Source organism: Quercus lobata, chromosome 6 (assembly GCF_001633185.2).
Source record: "Quercus lobata isolate SW786 chromosome 6, ValleyOak3.0 Primary Assembly, whole genome shotgun sequence".
Classification (NCBI taxonomy): domain Eukaryota; kingdom Viridiplantae; phylum Streptophyta; class Magnoliopsida; order Fagales; family Fagaceae; genus Quercus; species Quercus lobata.
In genome coordinates this window covers 31,151,568-31,167,705 of record NC_044909.1, presented here as the reverse complement: position 1 = coordinate 31,167,705, position 16,138 = coordinate 31,151,568, and the positions used below count along the sequence as shown (strand labels likewise).

The window sequence follows — 16,138 nt, the reverse complement described above, 5'->3', positions numbered from 1 at the left end:
GATTTGGATTGAAAATGCCACATAGATCTCGAGTCTTTAAGGCTCGAGTTCCATGCAAAAAAATTTCTCCTATAGTGGCGTTTTTAAGTCCTATAGTGACGTTTTAAAGCCCTATAACGGCGTTTTCTTGTAAATTTTTTTTGTAAGCGTGATTACCATACCAGGTTAAAGGAGCCCTATAGTGGCGTTTTTAAGCATTATAGTGTCGTTTTAAAGTCCTGTAGTGGCGTTTTCCTGCAAATTTTTTTTTATAAGTGTGATTTCATACTAGGTTCTGGGAGCCCTATAATAGTGTTTTTAAACCCTATAGTGACGTTTTTAAGCCCTATAACGGCGTTTTTTTGCAATTTATAGAAATCGAGTCTTTAAAACTCGATTTCCACGTGGATTTTTTTTCCCATCCGCTTGCAAATTGAGACTTAAAAACTCAAGTTTTATCTTGGAACTCGAGTTTTAGACACTCATAGTGACGTTTTTAAGCCCTATAACGGCGTTTTTTTGCAATTTATAGAAATTGAGTCTTTAAAACTCGATTTCCACGTGGATTTTTTTCCCCATCCGCTTACAAATTGAGACTTAAAAACTCAAGTTTTATCTTAGAACTCGAGTTTTAGACACTTGAAATGCTAGTTTTCAGCATTGTTTTGAAACGTGATAATTAACTAAATTTTTTGATATTTATTGTTATTTGGAAAGGGTGTTCCTAGTTTACTAGATACTCTTTAAATTTGATTCTAAAAAAAAGAAGAAAGATATTTTTAAACTTATAATATTTTAAGGAAGGGATTCGATGTTTGTTTTCCTTTTTTTTTTTTTTTTCCCCTCTAAAAAAATTCCTTTTCAAATTTATTTTTTGTAAGGAATAATTCCTTTTTAAATTTATTGCATCATATGAATACAAATTTACAACGATGAATTTTTACTCCAATAAAAAAACAGCTTATTAGAAACATATTGCTTAGAGTAATACGTTAGGGCCAAACCATATAATTTTCCTTACTTCCACTCTCTCATTTTCTCTTTAAATATATTTTTTTTCTTAAATTAATTTTAACACAGTATCAAGTCACTTGTCTTTAACCTTCACTAAATTTCAAGAAGTCCATCGCCAACCATCACTTGAATCAACAATTGATTGCATTTGACCACCGTAGGCCGCCGTTGAATAACTACTATTTTCTTATGGACATAGCACTTTCCTACTATATTTCTCGTGTAAAATTTTGATTTTGGGATCCATTTATCTATTTGAGGCTCCAAAGTAGGGGTGGTGTTACTAATGCTTCAAGGGATTCATTTGAACCCCTTGACATTATATGAAAAATTATATGTATACAATATTATTTTATTAATTTAATTTATTTTTAAAAATATTTTTGCCTATCCTAACTTAATGAACCCCCAAACTTTATATAAAAAAATTACATGTATACAATATTATTTTTTTAGTTTAATTTACTTTTAAAAATATTTTTGCGCATCTTGACTTAAATCTTACACACTTTGACATAAATCAGTTCAACCCAAAACTAAACAACGCAAATCAAACCAGCCAAAAACCAACCAGTAACATAAATCACAAATTTCTTTCATGAATCTCTTTTCTCTATCTGACCATTGTGAGTTGTAAGGGTATATATTTTTATTATAAATTTATATATTATTTGTGTAATTGCGTGTCTATACTGATTGTGTGCATATATTATTTATTTTTGTTACAATGTTATTTGTGTGAATGTTTGCATGTATAATAAAATATAATATAACTTTATATAATTTAATAATTAGGAAATATAGAGGGTTTGTTATATGGGTGTGTATTGTTATCATGTTATAATAACATTTTGTTATAAATTTAGTGATTAAAAAAAAAGTTAGTGATTCTTCAAACATTTGATTGGTTAAGTAGACGCGTAGTGTATTATTTATATATGAATGAATATGTATGCCTCTTTGGGTCAATAATTAATACAATGCACGTGGGTTAAGTTTTGTCATTTAGTTTAAAATATTTTTATAAAAACAATGACAAATTGGTAATGACAATTACATAAAATACAAAATGTTATACAAACTTTACAAAATAAAATGGTTACATCTACCCACATTGACAATAGATAATAAAAACTCATAATGATGTCAAACTATGAAAACTTGGAAAAGGAAATAATAAAATGTCATGTATTCATATGATTTTTTTTTTTGTCAATAACTCGATATATTCAAGTTCTTTTTTATATTAAATTTTGTTTAATTTAAGTTTCTTAATTACCCCTTAAAAAGAAATGATGGAGCCACCACTGCTCCAAAGTTACACCACAACTCATTCTTTTGGGGGTTCAATATAAGCAAAATTCATTAACTTGCTTACATGCTTCATCATGACATGGTCTTCCTGCCAAACTATACAGTTCTCCTTACTTCCTCTCCTCATTTTTTTTTTTTTTTCACTAAATATTTTATTTTCTTACTTTAATTTTAATATGAGGGATATATAAACTATATAAATTTCATAAGCAAATTAATTATGACAAAAATATCACATTCAATCTGGAATGACATAATCAATATTTTAAGGTGGCATCTATCAAATCTTCACATCATTTGTGCTTGCATTATCATTCTGGAAAAGAAAAACTCGTGAATTTGAATTGTCACGCCTCTTTATCACAAATTAAACTTAGGTACGAAAGCAATTATAGCTACTGGTCTGTTAGGATAATTAATATTTTCTCAGTTATTAGCACCAAATCAATAACTTTTATTGTCAGACCATATGGTATAATTTTCCTCACAGGCATGCACTGGTGTGGCCTAGGCCTAAACTTATTGTAACAAATTTAAATATAAATAAATAGAGACTTAAAAAATTCCATCACAGGTGTCAGATGGTAATGACCCTGGGCTCTCCTGCTTTATTTGTTTGAATACAATTTTATTTGATTAGCCAAAAAGAATAAGAAGGAAAAAAGAAAAAAAAAAAGAAAAAAAAAGAAAAAACCTCACACTAGTCATACACTCATACCCTCTCTCACTAAATTCGAAACAAAAGCGAATGAGAGATTACAGTGGGCATAGGAGAATTGGTAAAACTAATCTACTACAATGAGTTGGAGTAGTAGTTGATATGTGTTGGCATGTGGCTTTGTGTAAAATTGGCAAAGCCCCTTAATTTTAACCTAAAAAAATGTGGATTGTTCAAAGACAACTCTATAATATATATAATAAGGGAATTGAAATTCAAAAAAAATATGAGATACATTAATTTCATCACAAAATGATCACATGGTGTCATGTACTGGTTTGGTATCTTTTGTACTTTGCTTCACAAGAGTGACCAAGCTAAAAAGAAGAATACGTGGGAAACCAGGTAAAGGCCGCATGTTACTATGTTTTAACTGGAAAAAACTTTTACTAATTAATATTTCCCAAGTACGGCATTTTTCATCACTGTGACTGTGTGTGAACACATGGTCTCAATGTATATGGCTAACATTAACATATATATAAATTCTTGTCGGGTTCGAACTAGTGAAAGGTCTTATTGTCAAATTTTTTTATTAAAAACAAAAAAAATTGTCGGACCGACGAATATTTTGGCAAATAGGGATGGCATGTTCGATCACTGTCAATACAGGACTATATATATATATATATATATATAGTGAAAAACTAAGAGGGTAAAAGATATTTGACCCTGAAGTGAAGGGTCATACACTTATTGTAAGGATCAAAAAAGGATTGTGACCTTGTGGCACTAGTGAAGGTCTATTGTAAGATGCAAGGGTTTTAAAAGATTTAAAGACCAATAGTGTGGCTGCTGGGATTCGAGCCCAGGTCTCCACGGCCACAACGTGGAATTCTTACCACTAAACTACAGCCACCTCCGGTGACATATATTTCCTTTTATATATATATATATCCTACGTAAGCTCACCAATACCACCCATAATAAATGAGGAGCAGCCATGCAGGTCCACTAGATCGAAATTAAAAGATACTACTTACAATTTTCTTTTTTTGAGAAGCTACTTACAATTTTTTTTGAGAAGACCCTGCTTACAAAATTTAGAAAAGTAAAAGAAACTATAACTTGGGCCAAAATAGCTAAATAGCATCTTTTTGCAAATTATGTTGCAATCTATCACTGTTTTGGAAATATGTAAGGATTTATTACTTTTTGGGTACTCAAGTTTGGCGAAATCAAGTTTTCCATGGAACTCGAGTGATATGAAAAAAAAATTTCAAAAAATTTGAAGTATATATTTTCAAAGAACTCAAGTTTTTGGAATTCGAGTTTCACAACAAACTCAACTTTCACAAACTTGAGTTTTAAAAAAGTGATAAATCCCTACATATTTTCGAAACAGTGATAGATTACTAATTTTTTTGCTAAATAGTGGTAGTGAGCCATTTTCACTCCTATAACTTGATGGAATTCATTTTTGATATTAGACAGATTTATTTTTGGTGGTAATGTTGCCTTGAATAAAAAGAGGCAATGTGCAAACACACAACACAACTAGCAAGAGTACTTCTTAGCCAAAAAAGAAAGCAAAACTTATGTATTGATTGTTGCCACAGATCCTGTTTTTAATATGTGTTCGGAAACAACTTATATAACATTTTGTAGTGTGTAGAAAGTGTGCTAAAGTATACTTGTACTACAAAAAAGTGAGAAAAATATAAGAAAAAAGTGAGATTTTAAAAAGCTATACATAAAAATTAAAAGCTAAAAAAGTTGAGCTTATAAGCTTTAGCCAAACAAACACTTTATTGACTACAATATGGAGTAATGTGCTTGTTTGGTTCGATGTTTTGGGTCTAAAATGCGCATTTATCATCCCAAAAAGTGAAAAAGTGTGTTTGGTAAAAAAATTTAAAAACATATTTTCCCCCCAAATCGTGTTTTTCTACGTTTTTGTGTGGCTGCCTTTGAGTTGCAATTGCAAAACGCGCTTTAATTCAAACATAAAAATTACCGTTGGATACACCCTTTTCCTAAATTGCCTACAGTTTTTTCTTAAAAAACCCAACTTTATCCCTCTATTCTAAAGACCAAAAGCACAAAAAACCTAATAACTGAACACATATTACCGTTAGAAAATCAATGTTGCTATTGAACAAACTCCTTGTTGGACTTGCCAAGCCTAGCACCTCATTGAACATACCCGCTCTCTCTCTCTCTCTCTCTCTCTCTCTCTCTCTCTCTCTCTCTCTCTCTCTCTCTCTCTCTCTCTCTCTCTCTCTCTCTCTCTCTCAAGAATTCTCTTGAATGTCCTCACCCCCCAAATAAATTTGTTTACCAAACGCTCTACTTTAAAATAAGTTCAGTTTTATATTGCACTTTTTGAAACCATCACTTTTTCAAAAAACATGATATCAAAAAGCTGAACCAAAATCACCCAATATTAACAAATTGATGCTCCTTAACCTAAAAAATAAGTTAAGACATAATGTTTTATATATATATATTTTTAACACTTTTTCATGGCTGTTGATACTTGACATGATTTGTTGTAATTAGTATACTAAAAGAGAAGGATGGCAACAACATCAAATAACCAAAACCAAAATTGACATTGATTTATTTTAGACAACTTGTAACTTGGTTTAACAAAATCTGACCCTCAACGTAGGCTTCTTTACTATACATTTTTTTTAATTACGAATTTTCTATCATCCAATGAGTCATTTAAGTATGACACATTAATATACATAACGTATAAAACGCATTTGATTAATCAAAACTCCCAATACATATGTCTTTGCCAATATAACAAAATTTAAACAATCTTTACATTACTACATTTATAATCAAAATTATCTCAACATACATACAGCCCATACGGGTTTAATGACCGGATTGTTTGAAATTTTAAACCCAGATTTGAATTTGTCCAAACTCCATACTCAATTTCAGCAAGAGTTGTTCAGAACTGGTTCTTTTGGAGTTGGACAGGCAAAAAACTGTCACCCCTTAATACATCAATGGATATAAAATGCACTAGTAGTTGTGAACTCCAAAAGAATTATGGCAGTGTTCTTAACAATTAAGGCAGGAGAATTAAAATTCTCATTAATTAATAACTTGTAGCCAGAGAATTGCAGCATGTTGGGAGCTTGGAATGGAATTTCAAGAAATCTCTCTAATATGGAAGGGGTTTCTGTAAAAAATTTTACAGGTGGAAGTTGTCAAATCCAAATTGCTTGCACAAGCTGAGGAAGGTTTATTGATTTTGTTCTCATGTCTTCCAAACACGAATGGTGCCATCAACAGAGGCAGTTATCATGCAGCTGTCCTTTGGGTGCTAACTCACACTTCACCTGCAAAATGAAACCCATATGCTTATAAGCCTAATCTAGTAATCTTTTAATTGTTTAGCAGAAGAAAAAGATGATACTAGTAAATACAGTTTTAGTGGAATTTCAGCCAATTACTAACATGATTAGAAGACAAGAAAATAGCTAAATGTGAAAATTCATGACTCTGGAAACTAGTGATTACTACAAATTATAGATGTCTTGTCAATTTATAGTAAACTAACTGAGGTTTATTTATTTATTTATTTTTGGATAAGTAAATTTTGGCCACAAGGAGAGGGGGAATGGGAATGGGAAAGGGAAAAACACCTGAGGATATTAACAAAAGATTTGCACATTGTCACAAAATTTGTGTCTCTACCTTCCAAAATTTTAATTTTTAAATTATGTGTTATACCATTGGGCTATTACGATATTTTAGATTGATATGTGTAATCTAGGACTCCAAGAGCTTATGAATCTACTTCAACACGTTAAGCATTACAGCCACATTGATGTGTGCAAAGAACACGTTTTGGTCCCAAAACATTTCGATAAGCTTATCCAACTACTTTCAATAGAAGAGTTCAAAATCTGAGGAAGGAAAAACCCTTTTGAAAATGTTAGTGGTATGAGTACAGGAGATACCATGACCACTGAGCACCATCATATAAAGTGAAAGGCATTCCACAAGAAATGGGGAAAAAGAGATGGAATGGGGGAGCACAGATGAATTTACCACTGAGGAATGAGCATGGAAACTTGACACCACAATTGCATCTACCAGATCCCAGAAGTAAATGAGGCCATCCTCAGATCTGCTAATTACATGTGCATCAGTGTTGGTAAGGCAGCAATCCAGTTTGTAGGACTGATATGAGAGCACACAATAGAAATGATAAGATGTCATCAGTAATAAAAAATCAATAACTTATTAACTTACAAAGCTCATTATGGATTCAATTTAGGGTACCTCAAAAGCTCATTATGGATGCATATTTAAAACATAGGAAGATCTTTAAACCATCATAAGCATGAGAATAAATGGATAGTAGCTTATCAATGCACATAAAATTAAATGTACAAAACTTTTATGTAAACATGTTTGGTAAATAACCATCATTTCCAAAGAGGACTGCATTTCTTGATTAAATGAATTTAGGAAGGCTCCTTGATCAAGTGTAAGAAATGAGAACTAAGAATTTGCACGCTAACCTTACAAGTATGGCCTTTATATTTTTCAATAGTTCACCAGAAGTTTTGTCATGAGAATGAACTAGTAAAAGGGCAAGCAAAGCAGATAAGATATCTATTGTAAATATATATCATTGCAAATATCAAAAACAGCACAAGAGTTTACTTGTCTAGAAGGTGTAAAGTAGAATCTAAGCAACTGACTAATATGCAGTTACTATCATTTGACATTGAGATACAGTTGACTGGCTGCCCCAAGTCATCAGATATTTCTCTACATGAAAAGGCAGAAAAAAAAAAAAAAAATCATTATAAGAAGCTTCAAATATAAATAGATTGAGTTTGATGTACCATAAAAAGATGTTGACACCCTATTTTGTAACCCGCATTTAACCTCACATGAAGGGTGAAAGGGTGATTTCACCTTAAAAATATGCATCTTGATTCTGGTCATTAGATCCTTAATCTCATTTCACCAAAATGATCTTGATATTGTAACGATCAAATCGATTGGTCATGAGCCCTAATTAGACCATCAGATTGAAAGTTATCATCAAATTAAGTTTTAATGGTTGAGATATATTATCACAAATTGAGTCCGACTATATGTGATTGTGAACAATTGATTATAAGTATAATCAATTTGAGATCGATGATGTGTCATAATTTGATTGGTTAGGACTACATTTTATGGTAGAGTTGCACACACCTAATTAACTAGATAGTTAAATATTAATTATTCAATGAGTAATTTGTACAATTATTTTTTAATTAGAGTAAATTTGGAACCAATTAAGTCTGAAATGGGAGTGATTGGAGCCATTTAATGTTAATTGGGAGCTAATTTGGGATCTATTAATGTTAATTGTGCTGAAACCATTTTCTAACAAATGACCTCTGCTCACCATTTCATCGATATCTCTCAAAATATTTTGAATCTGTGAATGAGGTTAATTTTCCCAGAAACTAGACATCCGGGGCTTCAATTTGAGTACAAGAATGAGACAATTCCAATCAGAATTGAGGCAGATATGATTTTTCAAAGTTAGCTTTACAGGTTGTTACAACAGCTACGACGAACTTTACTTGCTCTTCACTCTCATTAATCTCCATATTTAATGTACCAGATTTTCCCAAAGGCTAAAATGAAGTCTAGGTTCATGATTTTTTGTCAACCTTCATTAAATGACCTTCTATTCATATTTCCTCCATCACTACTATATAAACCATTCCTCTCCTTCATTTGAAAACACAAAAAACCCTCATTTCTTCTTTTCTCTTGAGTTCTAGTAAAGTTGAGTAGTCTTGTCATATCTTGATCTTCCTGGGACTCAAGGTATTAAGTGAAACTCACTCTCGCTCTCCTAGCTCTTCTTTTCCTCTACCCTTAGGACCTCCATTAAGAGTCTTCTTCTTCACCATATTGATCTTGCATGAAGGTATAATCAATTTTCCTAACTGTTTGTTTATGTTGCCATGACGAGAATTTAAGATTAAAGCATGATAATTCCTTTGAATATGTTTGAATGTTCTTAATTGTTCTTATGTGTTCTTCACATGTTCTTGATTGTTCATCACATGTTCATGCATATCACTAGATTTAATCTTAAATCCACATCAAAAATATGAAAAACATATTTGTTTAATAATTCTTTCAAATTCTTGAATCTAGGTTATCACCATCCACACACATTTACTAGAATTTGTTTTTCAATTCAAATGCAATGCTTAATAAATTGAATTAGGGTTTATCATATGCACACATTAAATTTAACATGTAAATTGATTGACATTGGATGATATGATATGAATGTTGGCCACCATAGTCTAGAAGATCGGTTTCACTGGGTAAGGTGGATGCCTAACACCTTCCCACCTTGTAACCTAGCCTCCGAGCTTAGATCAAGGGTTAGTAGATCAAATGCTTATCCATGTAATTTTTGATTTTTAGATTGTAACTAGGAAATAAAGCCATGTACTTTATCTTAGATTGTATCTAGGACCAAAGCCATGTAATTTCCTATGATCAATGTAAATTCAATTTCAAATTAATAAAATGAGGAATTTTTCAATTTTGGTTTTCTTATTTATTCCAATAATTAAATAAGTGGCGACTCCATTGTAAAACCCTTAATCTAAAGGGGAAAATATAACTAGTCGAACTTTCATTTTGAGAAGTAATAACACGACTCCACATATTCACATGGGTTTGGCCCAACATCATAAAACGGGCCGGGGGCACGGTCTCTCACAAAAGGAAATACCAAAAAATTGTAAAGAAAAGCTACATCTTATTCACAAAAAGTAAGACATACAAACAATGTCCTGATATTAAGCGGCCGTTTGGTAACGTTGTTTGTATTTTTTGGAAATACGTGTGGGTGAAAAAATATGTCAAAATGTGGATTTTATGAAATTTCCACTAGAGTGCTATGTACCTACCAATATGTATGTCAAATGTTCGAACAATTCCATCAACACTTCCACCAATAATTTCACTATTTGTTAAACAGACAGACATAACACTGTCTGAAAATGAATCAATAATTTGCAAATTAGGTAGCACTCTTGAACATTAAGCCAATTTAAAAACTAATAAAGAGCAACCATGAAAAAATTACTGATAGAAAAATAAATGTAAACCTGAATTGGCTCAGTGCTGTGAGATCTGCAGTCCCAAGCACGCAATGATTGATCATAGCTTGCTGAAACTACTATAGACGAGTACTCATTGAACTTTACAGCATTCACCTGAACCCCAAAAATAAAATAATAAAAATAGTGTAAGTTAGGAAAAAAAAGCAATGACTAAATTTTTTTTTTTTTAACAAGTAAGAAAGATGGATATTCAAAAGGGTACTTTATGCAAGAAAAGCACAAGGAAACCAAAAATTACAAAGAAAAGAAAGAAACAAAGAAGAAAAGAAAACAAAGAAGAAAATTAATTACGAAGGAGGAGAGAACAAAGGAAAGAAGGAAGAGAATCACTAGATGGGAGTTCCCAAGATTGAGACTAGTCGAATAGAGATCAACTAAAAGAAGTAAGCAACTGGTCTCCGGAGCTATCCAAGTCCTCAAAAGTCCGCCTATTATGCTCCTTCCACAGACACCACAATAAGCACAACAGAACTAAATTCCAAATGTTAGACAAGTGCTTCCCCAACCAATTCCACCAACCAAAAAAGCAGATCAGGAACCCTTCTCACAATGAAGCAGTAAGTGATCCACAGTCTTCCCACAACAACGACATATAATGCACCAGTCAACAAAATCAAAACCCCCAAATCTCAAATTATCACCCGTAAGAATCTTATTCCAAGCTACAATCCAAATGAAGAAGGAAACACATCTAAGGGCCTTAACATTCCAAGGAAAAACAACGGAATAAGAACCTCGCAACTTATTGTAAAACGAATGGATGTCAAACTATCCATTAGGCTTCAACTTCCATCACATCCAGTCCCTAATATCCATTGAAGGAATATTGGATTCCAAGATACAAAGAAAGTCCTCCCCTGCATGCAACTCCCAATCCTTAAGATCCCGAATGAAACAAACATCCTAACTTCTCCTTTCCCCTGCCCCAACTCTTGTCAATGAAGACTCAATGGAAGCCTCTCTATCAATGGCAATACCATACAACCTGGGAAAGCCAGTTGGAGAGGTTGATCCCCATACCATCCATCTTGCCAAAATCTCACTCTATTCTCCATCTCAACAACGAATTGAGTGTTTTTGCTACAATCCTCCCAACCTATACGAATAACTCTCCATAATCCACACCCATGATTGAAATTTCTACAACAACAAAGCCTTAGTCTCAAAACTATGGAATTAATTATGGATTCTCAATAGACTGATTGGAATTGTTCGCGCGCACACACACACACACACACGCATTTGATAAGTAATAAACTTCATTGAAAAAAATGTAAGAAAATAAAGACGAAAAAAGCACACAGGCAGTGTGCTAGATGCAATAAAGAAAAAAAAAAAGCAATAAAGAAAGTACATAAATCAAGCATATTAGGTAAAAAAATGAAAGTAAAAACGCCCGAAGCATTTGCTCAATCAAGCGAAGTCTGAAAAAAGGAGAAGCTTCAATTCATGAATTGATATTTCATTCCCTTTAAAGGTATGTGTATTTCTTTCCCTCCAAACGACCCACATAAGACATTGAGGGATCATTCTCCAAAACACCTTAGTTTTGAGCCTAATCATTCACATATATTGTTCTTTACCATTCTATAATATCCAAAATCACTCTCTGTTACCTTCTAAATTAACATATAATTTCTTACTACTTTTATTAGTGTTATTTTAGATCTCCCTCTTTCTCTTTTCATTCCCACCATAGTCTTGACTTATATCAAATCACTCTTAGTCACTAATCACTCTCCTTCGCACACGACCGATAACTTAAACAAACTCCCTCATCTTTACATCAATGGAAGCTGCTCTATCTTTAATAAAAATTTCTTCATTTCATATCCTATTCTTCTTTCTATTTCAACTTATCGATCTTAGCATTCTTATGTTTTAGCTACCCTAATTTTACATTAAAGTCAAACTTAATGTAACTGCTACAACCTCAAAATTACAGGTTTTCTTTGTTCTTCTTAACATGCCCACCAAATTTTTTATTGCTGGTAAAAATTTCCAAATTTAACAAAATTAAAAATTCAACAAAAAATTATCTGATAAACTTGAAAAACAGTTAAAATTAAAAAAAGAAAAAGAAAACAAACCTTGCCGTCATGGCCACAAAATTTATGAATAACATGACCCGTTGATACATCCCAGTAAAAGATTTGTCGGCCTCCACCACACGAACATAGCTTTGAATTATCCCTAAAAAAAAAAGAAAAAAAAGACAATTAGGGATTGAATTAACAAGTGGTTGGGAGAGAGAGAGAGAGAGAGAGTACGAGGTGACATGGACGTCGTGGACTTCACGGGCATGGGATTTGTAGGTCTTGATGTGGATGCCAAGGTGGGGATTCCAGAGGCGTATCTTTGCCGCAACTCAGAAAATAATTTTTGTCGCTGTTGAATCTCGGCACTAATACTGCTCCCTCGTGACCTTTCAATACGTTTGCCTCCTTCCCTGGAACTTCCGATTCGCTCATCTCTCTTTTTCTTTCTCTCTTTTTAAGGTGGGAAGGGAACGTCTCTGGCTGTCCTGCTTTCACCGCAAAAAGTAGGGTAAATTTCACTAAAATATTTGAGGTTTGGGTTAATACTAATCAAGCCCAACTTTTAAAAAGTGACCAACTTGGTCCTTGAACACCTTTTAGTTCTAAACGCTGTTTAAACCCATTTAGACCACTACCATTAGGTGTGCCAAATGCCAAATATTCGGCATTTGGCACACCAAACACCAAAAACCAATCTTCATCAAATATTCTAAATCTCAAAAATTTTGACACACCGCTATAGTACCATCTCAAATATGAGACGATACGGACCGAAATGCTAAAATTTTTAATATTTGTTTATTCTACTTCTCTCTCTCTTCTCTCAAGCCTCTCTTCCTCTTCGCTGATCCTTCCAATCGGACATCTCAGCCTCTTTTCCTCTTTGCCAATCTTGCTCATTCACTTTCTCAGCCTCGCACTGCCATCAACGTCTGATCTCGCCTCCAATCTCACCGCTGATCTCTCCTCTAAACTTGTCGTCGATTACTTCTCTGGTCTCACTAGTGCCACGACTGATCTCAGTCTCAACATTGCTGCTAGTCTCACTAAACGACTCTTCACCCAGTTGTTGTTAATCGCCGAACCTTCTCTCCCTAAGCCACCACCGATTCACCCAACCTCCTTTCCTTAAGATCTTGGTCGTGGTGGTTGGGGTGGTGTTGTTGTTGTTGTTTTTTTTTTTGGTTGTAGCAGTGGCTAATATTGGTGATCGGTGGTTGATCTTGTGGGGTGGTTGATATTGGTTGTAGGGCCAAAATTGGAAATTAACATTATTTGCCAAACAATATAATTAATAGGCACTGTTTTCAAACTATATATATTACTAACATTTCAAGTCTCAAAGACTCGATTTAGGCCTATAAATCGAGTCTTAAAGACTCGGTTTCTATGGTTTGATCACATCTGATGTGGCGTTTTTTCCGCGTGGTGTCTACCTAGAAATTGAGTCTCTAAGACTCGATTTATATGCCTACCCTTTATAAATCAAGTAAAATGTTTTACAAATCAGGTCCTCTCTCACTGCTCTCTCTCTTTTCTTTCCTTTTCACCATTCTCCCCCTCTCTCCTCTCTCACTGGATTTGCAATCCATTTTTTTTTTTTTTTAAAATCTGGCTTTGCGGACTGCATGTAGGTGGTGGTGGTGATGGATCCAGGCGGTAGTGGTTGCTGATCGGTGGTTTTGACGCTTGTTCTTCTTTGGGGTTGCTATTTTTATTATTTTTTGTTTTTTTTTTTTTTTGTTTTTTTTTTTTTTTTTGTTGGTGGTTGCTGGGGTGTATGTGGTGGTGGAGTGATGGGTGAGTTTTAATTTTGGGTAGGTGGGTTGGGAGTGGTGGTTGGCTGGGCTTGGATGAAATCGGTGGCTGGGTTGGGAGTGGTAGACGGAGTGGTGGCCGGATCATTTTTGGGTTTGCCACCGTGGGCCTACGTTTTGCTTGCCATAGATTTGCCATCGTGGATTTGTTGAAGTGGGAAGAGATGGGTCTTGGAACGCCGTACCGGAGGATCATGAGGAGGACGAAGATGAGGGAGACGATGAGCCCGATGGTGAAGAAGTTTGCAAAGATGAAGCCTTTGAGGGAGAATTGCTTGCGGGATTTGCAGGTGTGCTTGGATTTGGGGTTGTTTGATGAGAATGAGAGGAGTGAGTGGGCCCAGCTCCCTCCTCCTCTCCTAGTGCTGAAAGCCATTTTTGATTGAACTAGATGATCAAATCAATTTGTGTTTTTATGAATCAAATTTGTTTCAGAAGAATGAAACAAATTCTATTGTAATTTCTATTTTTGTAGGAGAGATCAGGCAGTGCTAGGATTGTTGTGTTTCTAGGATTTCTTAAGTTTTTTTTTTTTTTTTTTTTGGGTATTTCTGGGAATGGCTTGTACATTAGAGACTTAGAGTTAATTTTTTTTTGGCTTATAAATCAAGTCTCAGAGACTCGATTTCCAGGTGGACGCCACGTGAAAAATATGCCAAATCGGACATGATCAGAATACTAAAATCGAGTATTTGAGACTCGATTTATAAGCCCTAAATCGAGTTTTTAAAACTCGAGATGTTAGTAAAAAATATAGTTTTGTAACAATGCCTACAAATTATATTGTTTGGCAAATAGGGTTAATTTCCAATTTTGGCCTTGGTTGTGGTGGTTGTTGTTGTGTTTTTTTGTTGTTGTTGTTGTAGCAGTGGTTGATATTGGTGGTCGGTGGTTGATCTTGTGGGGGTGGTTGTAGCTTGTGGGCTGTGGTGGGGTGATCTGCGGGCGGTGGGGTTTTAATGTGTAGGAGTTATTTTAGATTATTTTAATATGTTTTATATATTATTTTAATGTGTTGAAGGAAAGAATAGAATATCTGATAAATGATGTATTGTAAAATAGTATGTTAAAATAGAAAAAGTAGGTTTTTATGTGTGAAAATTGCATTTGGAATACAATACCTGATGAGAATCACAATGCTCTCTCTCTCTCTCTCTCTCTCTCTCTCTCTCTCTCTCTCTCTCTCTCTCTCTCTCTCTCTCTCTCTCTCTCTCTCTCTCTCTCTCTCTACTGAATGCCTAGCTCATGCTAAGATCTTTGAGTTTCTAAGAATCACAATAAATGGCTACACCATGTCATAGAACACAAACATACACACATAGCCATATAAAACTTGTAACCCCAAAAATCCCAGATTACAAACACAGATTCATAATCATACATACACAAAAAAAAAAAAAAAAAAAAACACTATATTAGACCTATTTGATACAAAACTTAAATCAGAAAATACCCACAGATTCACAAATGATCCTACCCAAAACCCACATTTGAGACCCAAAAAAAAAATCATCAAATCCTTATCACTATAAGAAAACCCAGTCCTAAATTCACCAAAACCCATACCAAAGAAGAAAGAGGAGGAGGACCTACGGCCACTAATGGTGGCATTGCTAGTGTGATTTGTCGCTTGTGGCAATGGTAGAGCTTGTGGGTCTCCGCCAAACGTTCGACGTTTGGTACACAAACCCAAACAGAAGCGCAAATACAAACTTTTTCTTACATTGCTGAGGAACACCAAAGCTAGTGTGGGTAGCTCTCAATCGGAGCCTTCAACGAGGAACAACAGCAACAGTGGTGAGGAGAAGCTCGAAAATCCTTAGCCAACTATCTTCATGGCATTGATTCGAGAGAGAGTGCAAGATCTTAATAGCAAAACATGGGTTCGACCATGGCCAAAGGTTGAGAAAGGGCGTCTTCAGCCGCCAACTGTTGCGGGTGAGAGAGATAAGAGAGAGGTAGAGAGGTCTGAGAGAGAAGAGAGAAGAGGAAAGAGAGAGGATAGATTGAGAACAACTAAGAGCATCCACAGCAGTGGAGCTAAATTTTTAGCAATTTAGCTCCACCAAAAGTTACTTTATCTATTTTACCTACATACATGCTACAGCAGTGGATCTATTTTAGCTT

At 34.1% G+C, this 16,138-nt stretch overlaps 1 non-coding gene and 1 pseudogene across 1 annotated transcript; both read right to left on the bottom strand.

The window, feature by feature from the left end:
- Positions 1 to 3,812: 3,812 nt before the first annotated feature.
- TRNAH-GUG lies at positions 3,813 to 3,884 on the bottom strand. The gene has a single exon. It is a non-coding gene; the product is annotated as a tRNA-His (tRNA).
- Positions 3,885 to 5,777: 1,893 nt separating this feature from the next.
- Positions 5,778 to 12,732, bottom strand: LOC115950544 (annotated as a pseudogene).
- Between the last annotated feature and the right edge of the window lie 3,406 nt (positions 12,733 to 16,138).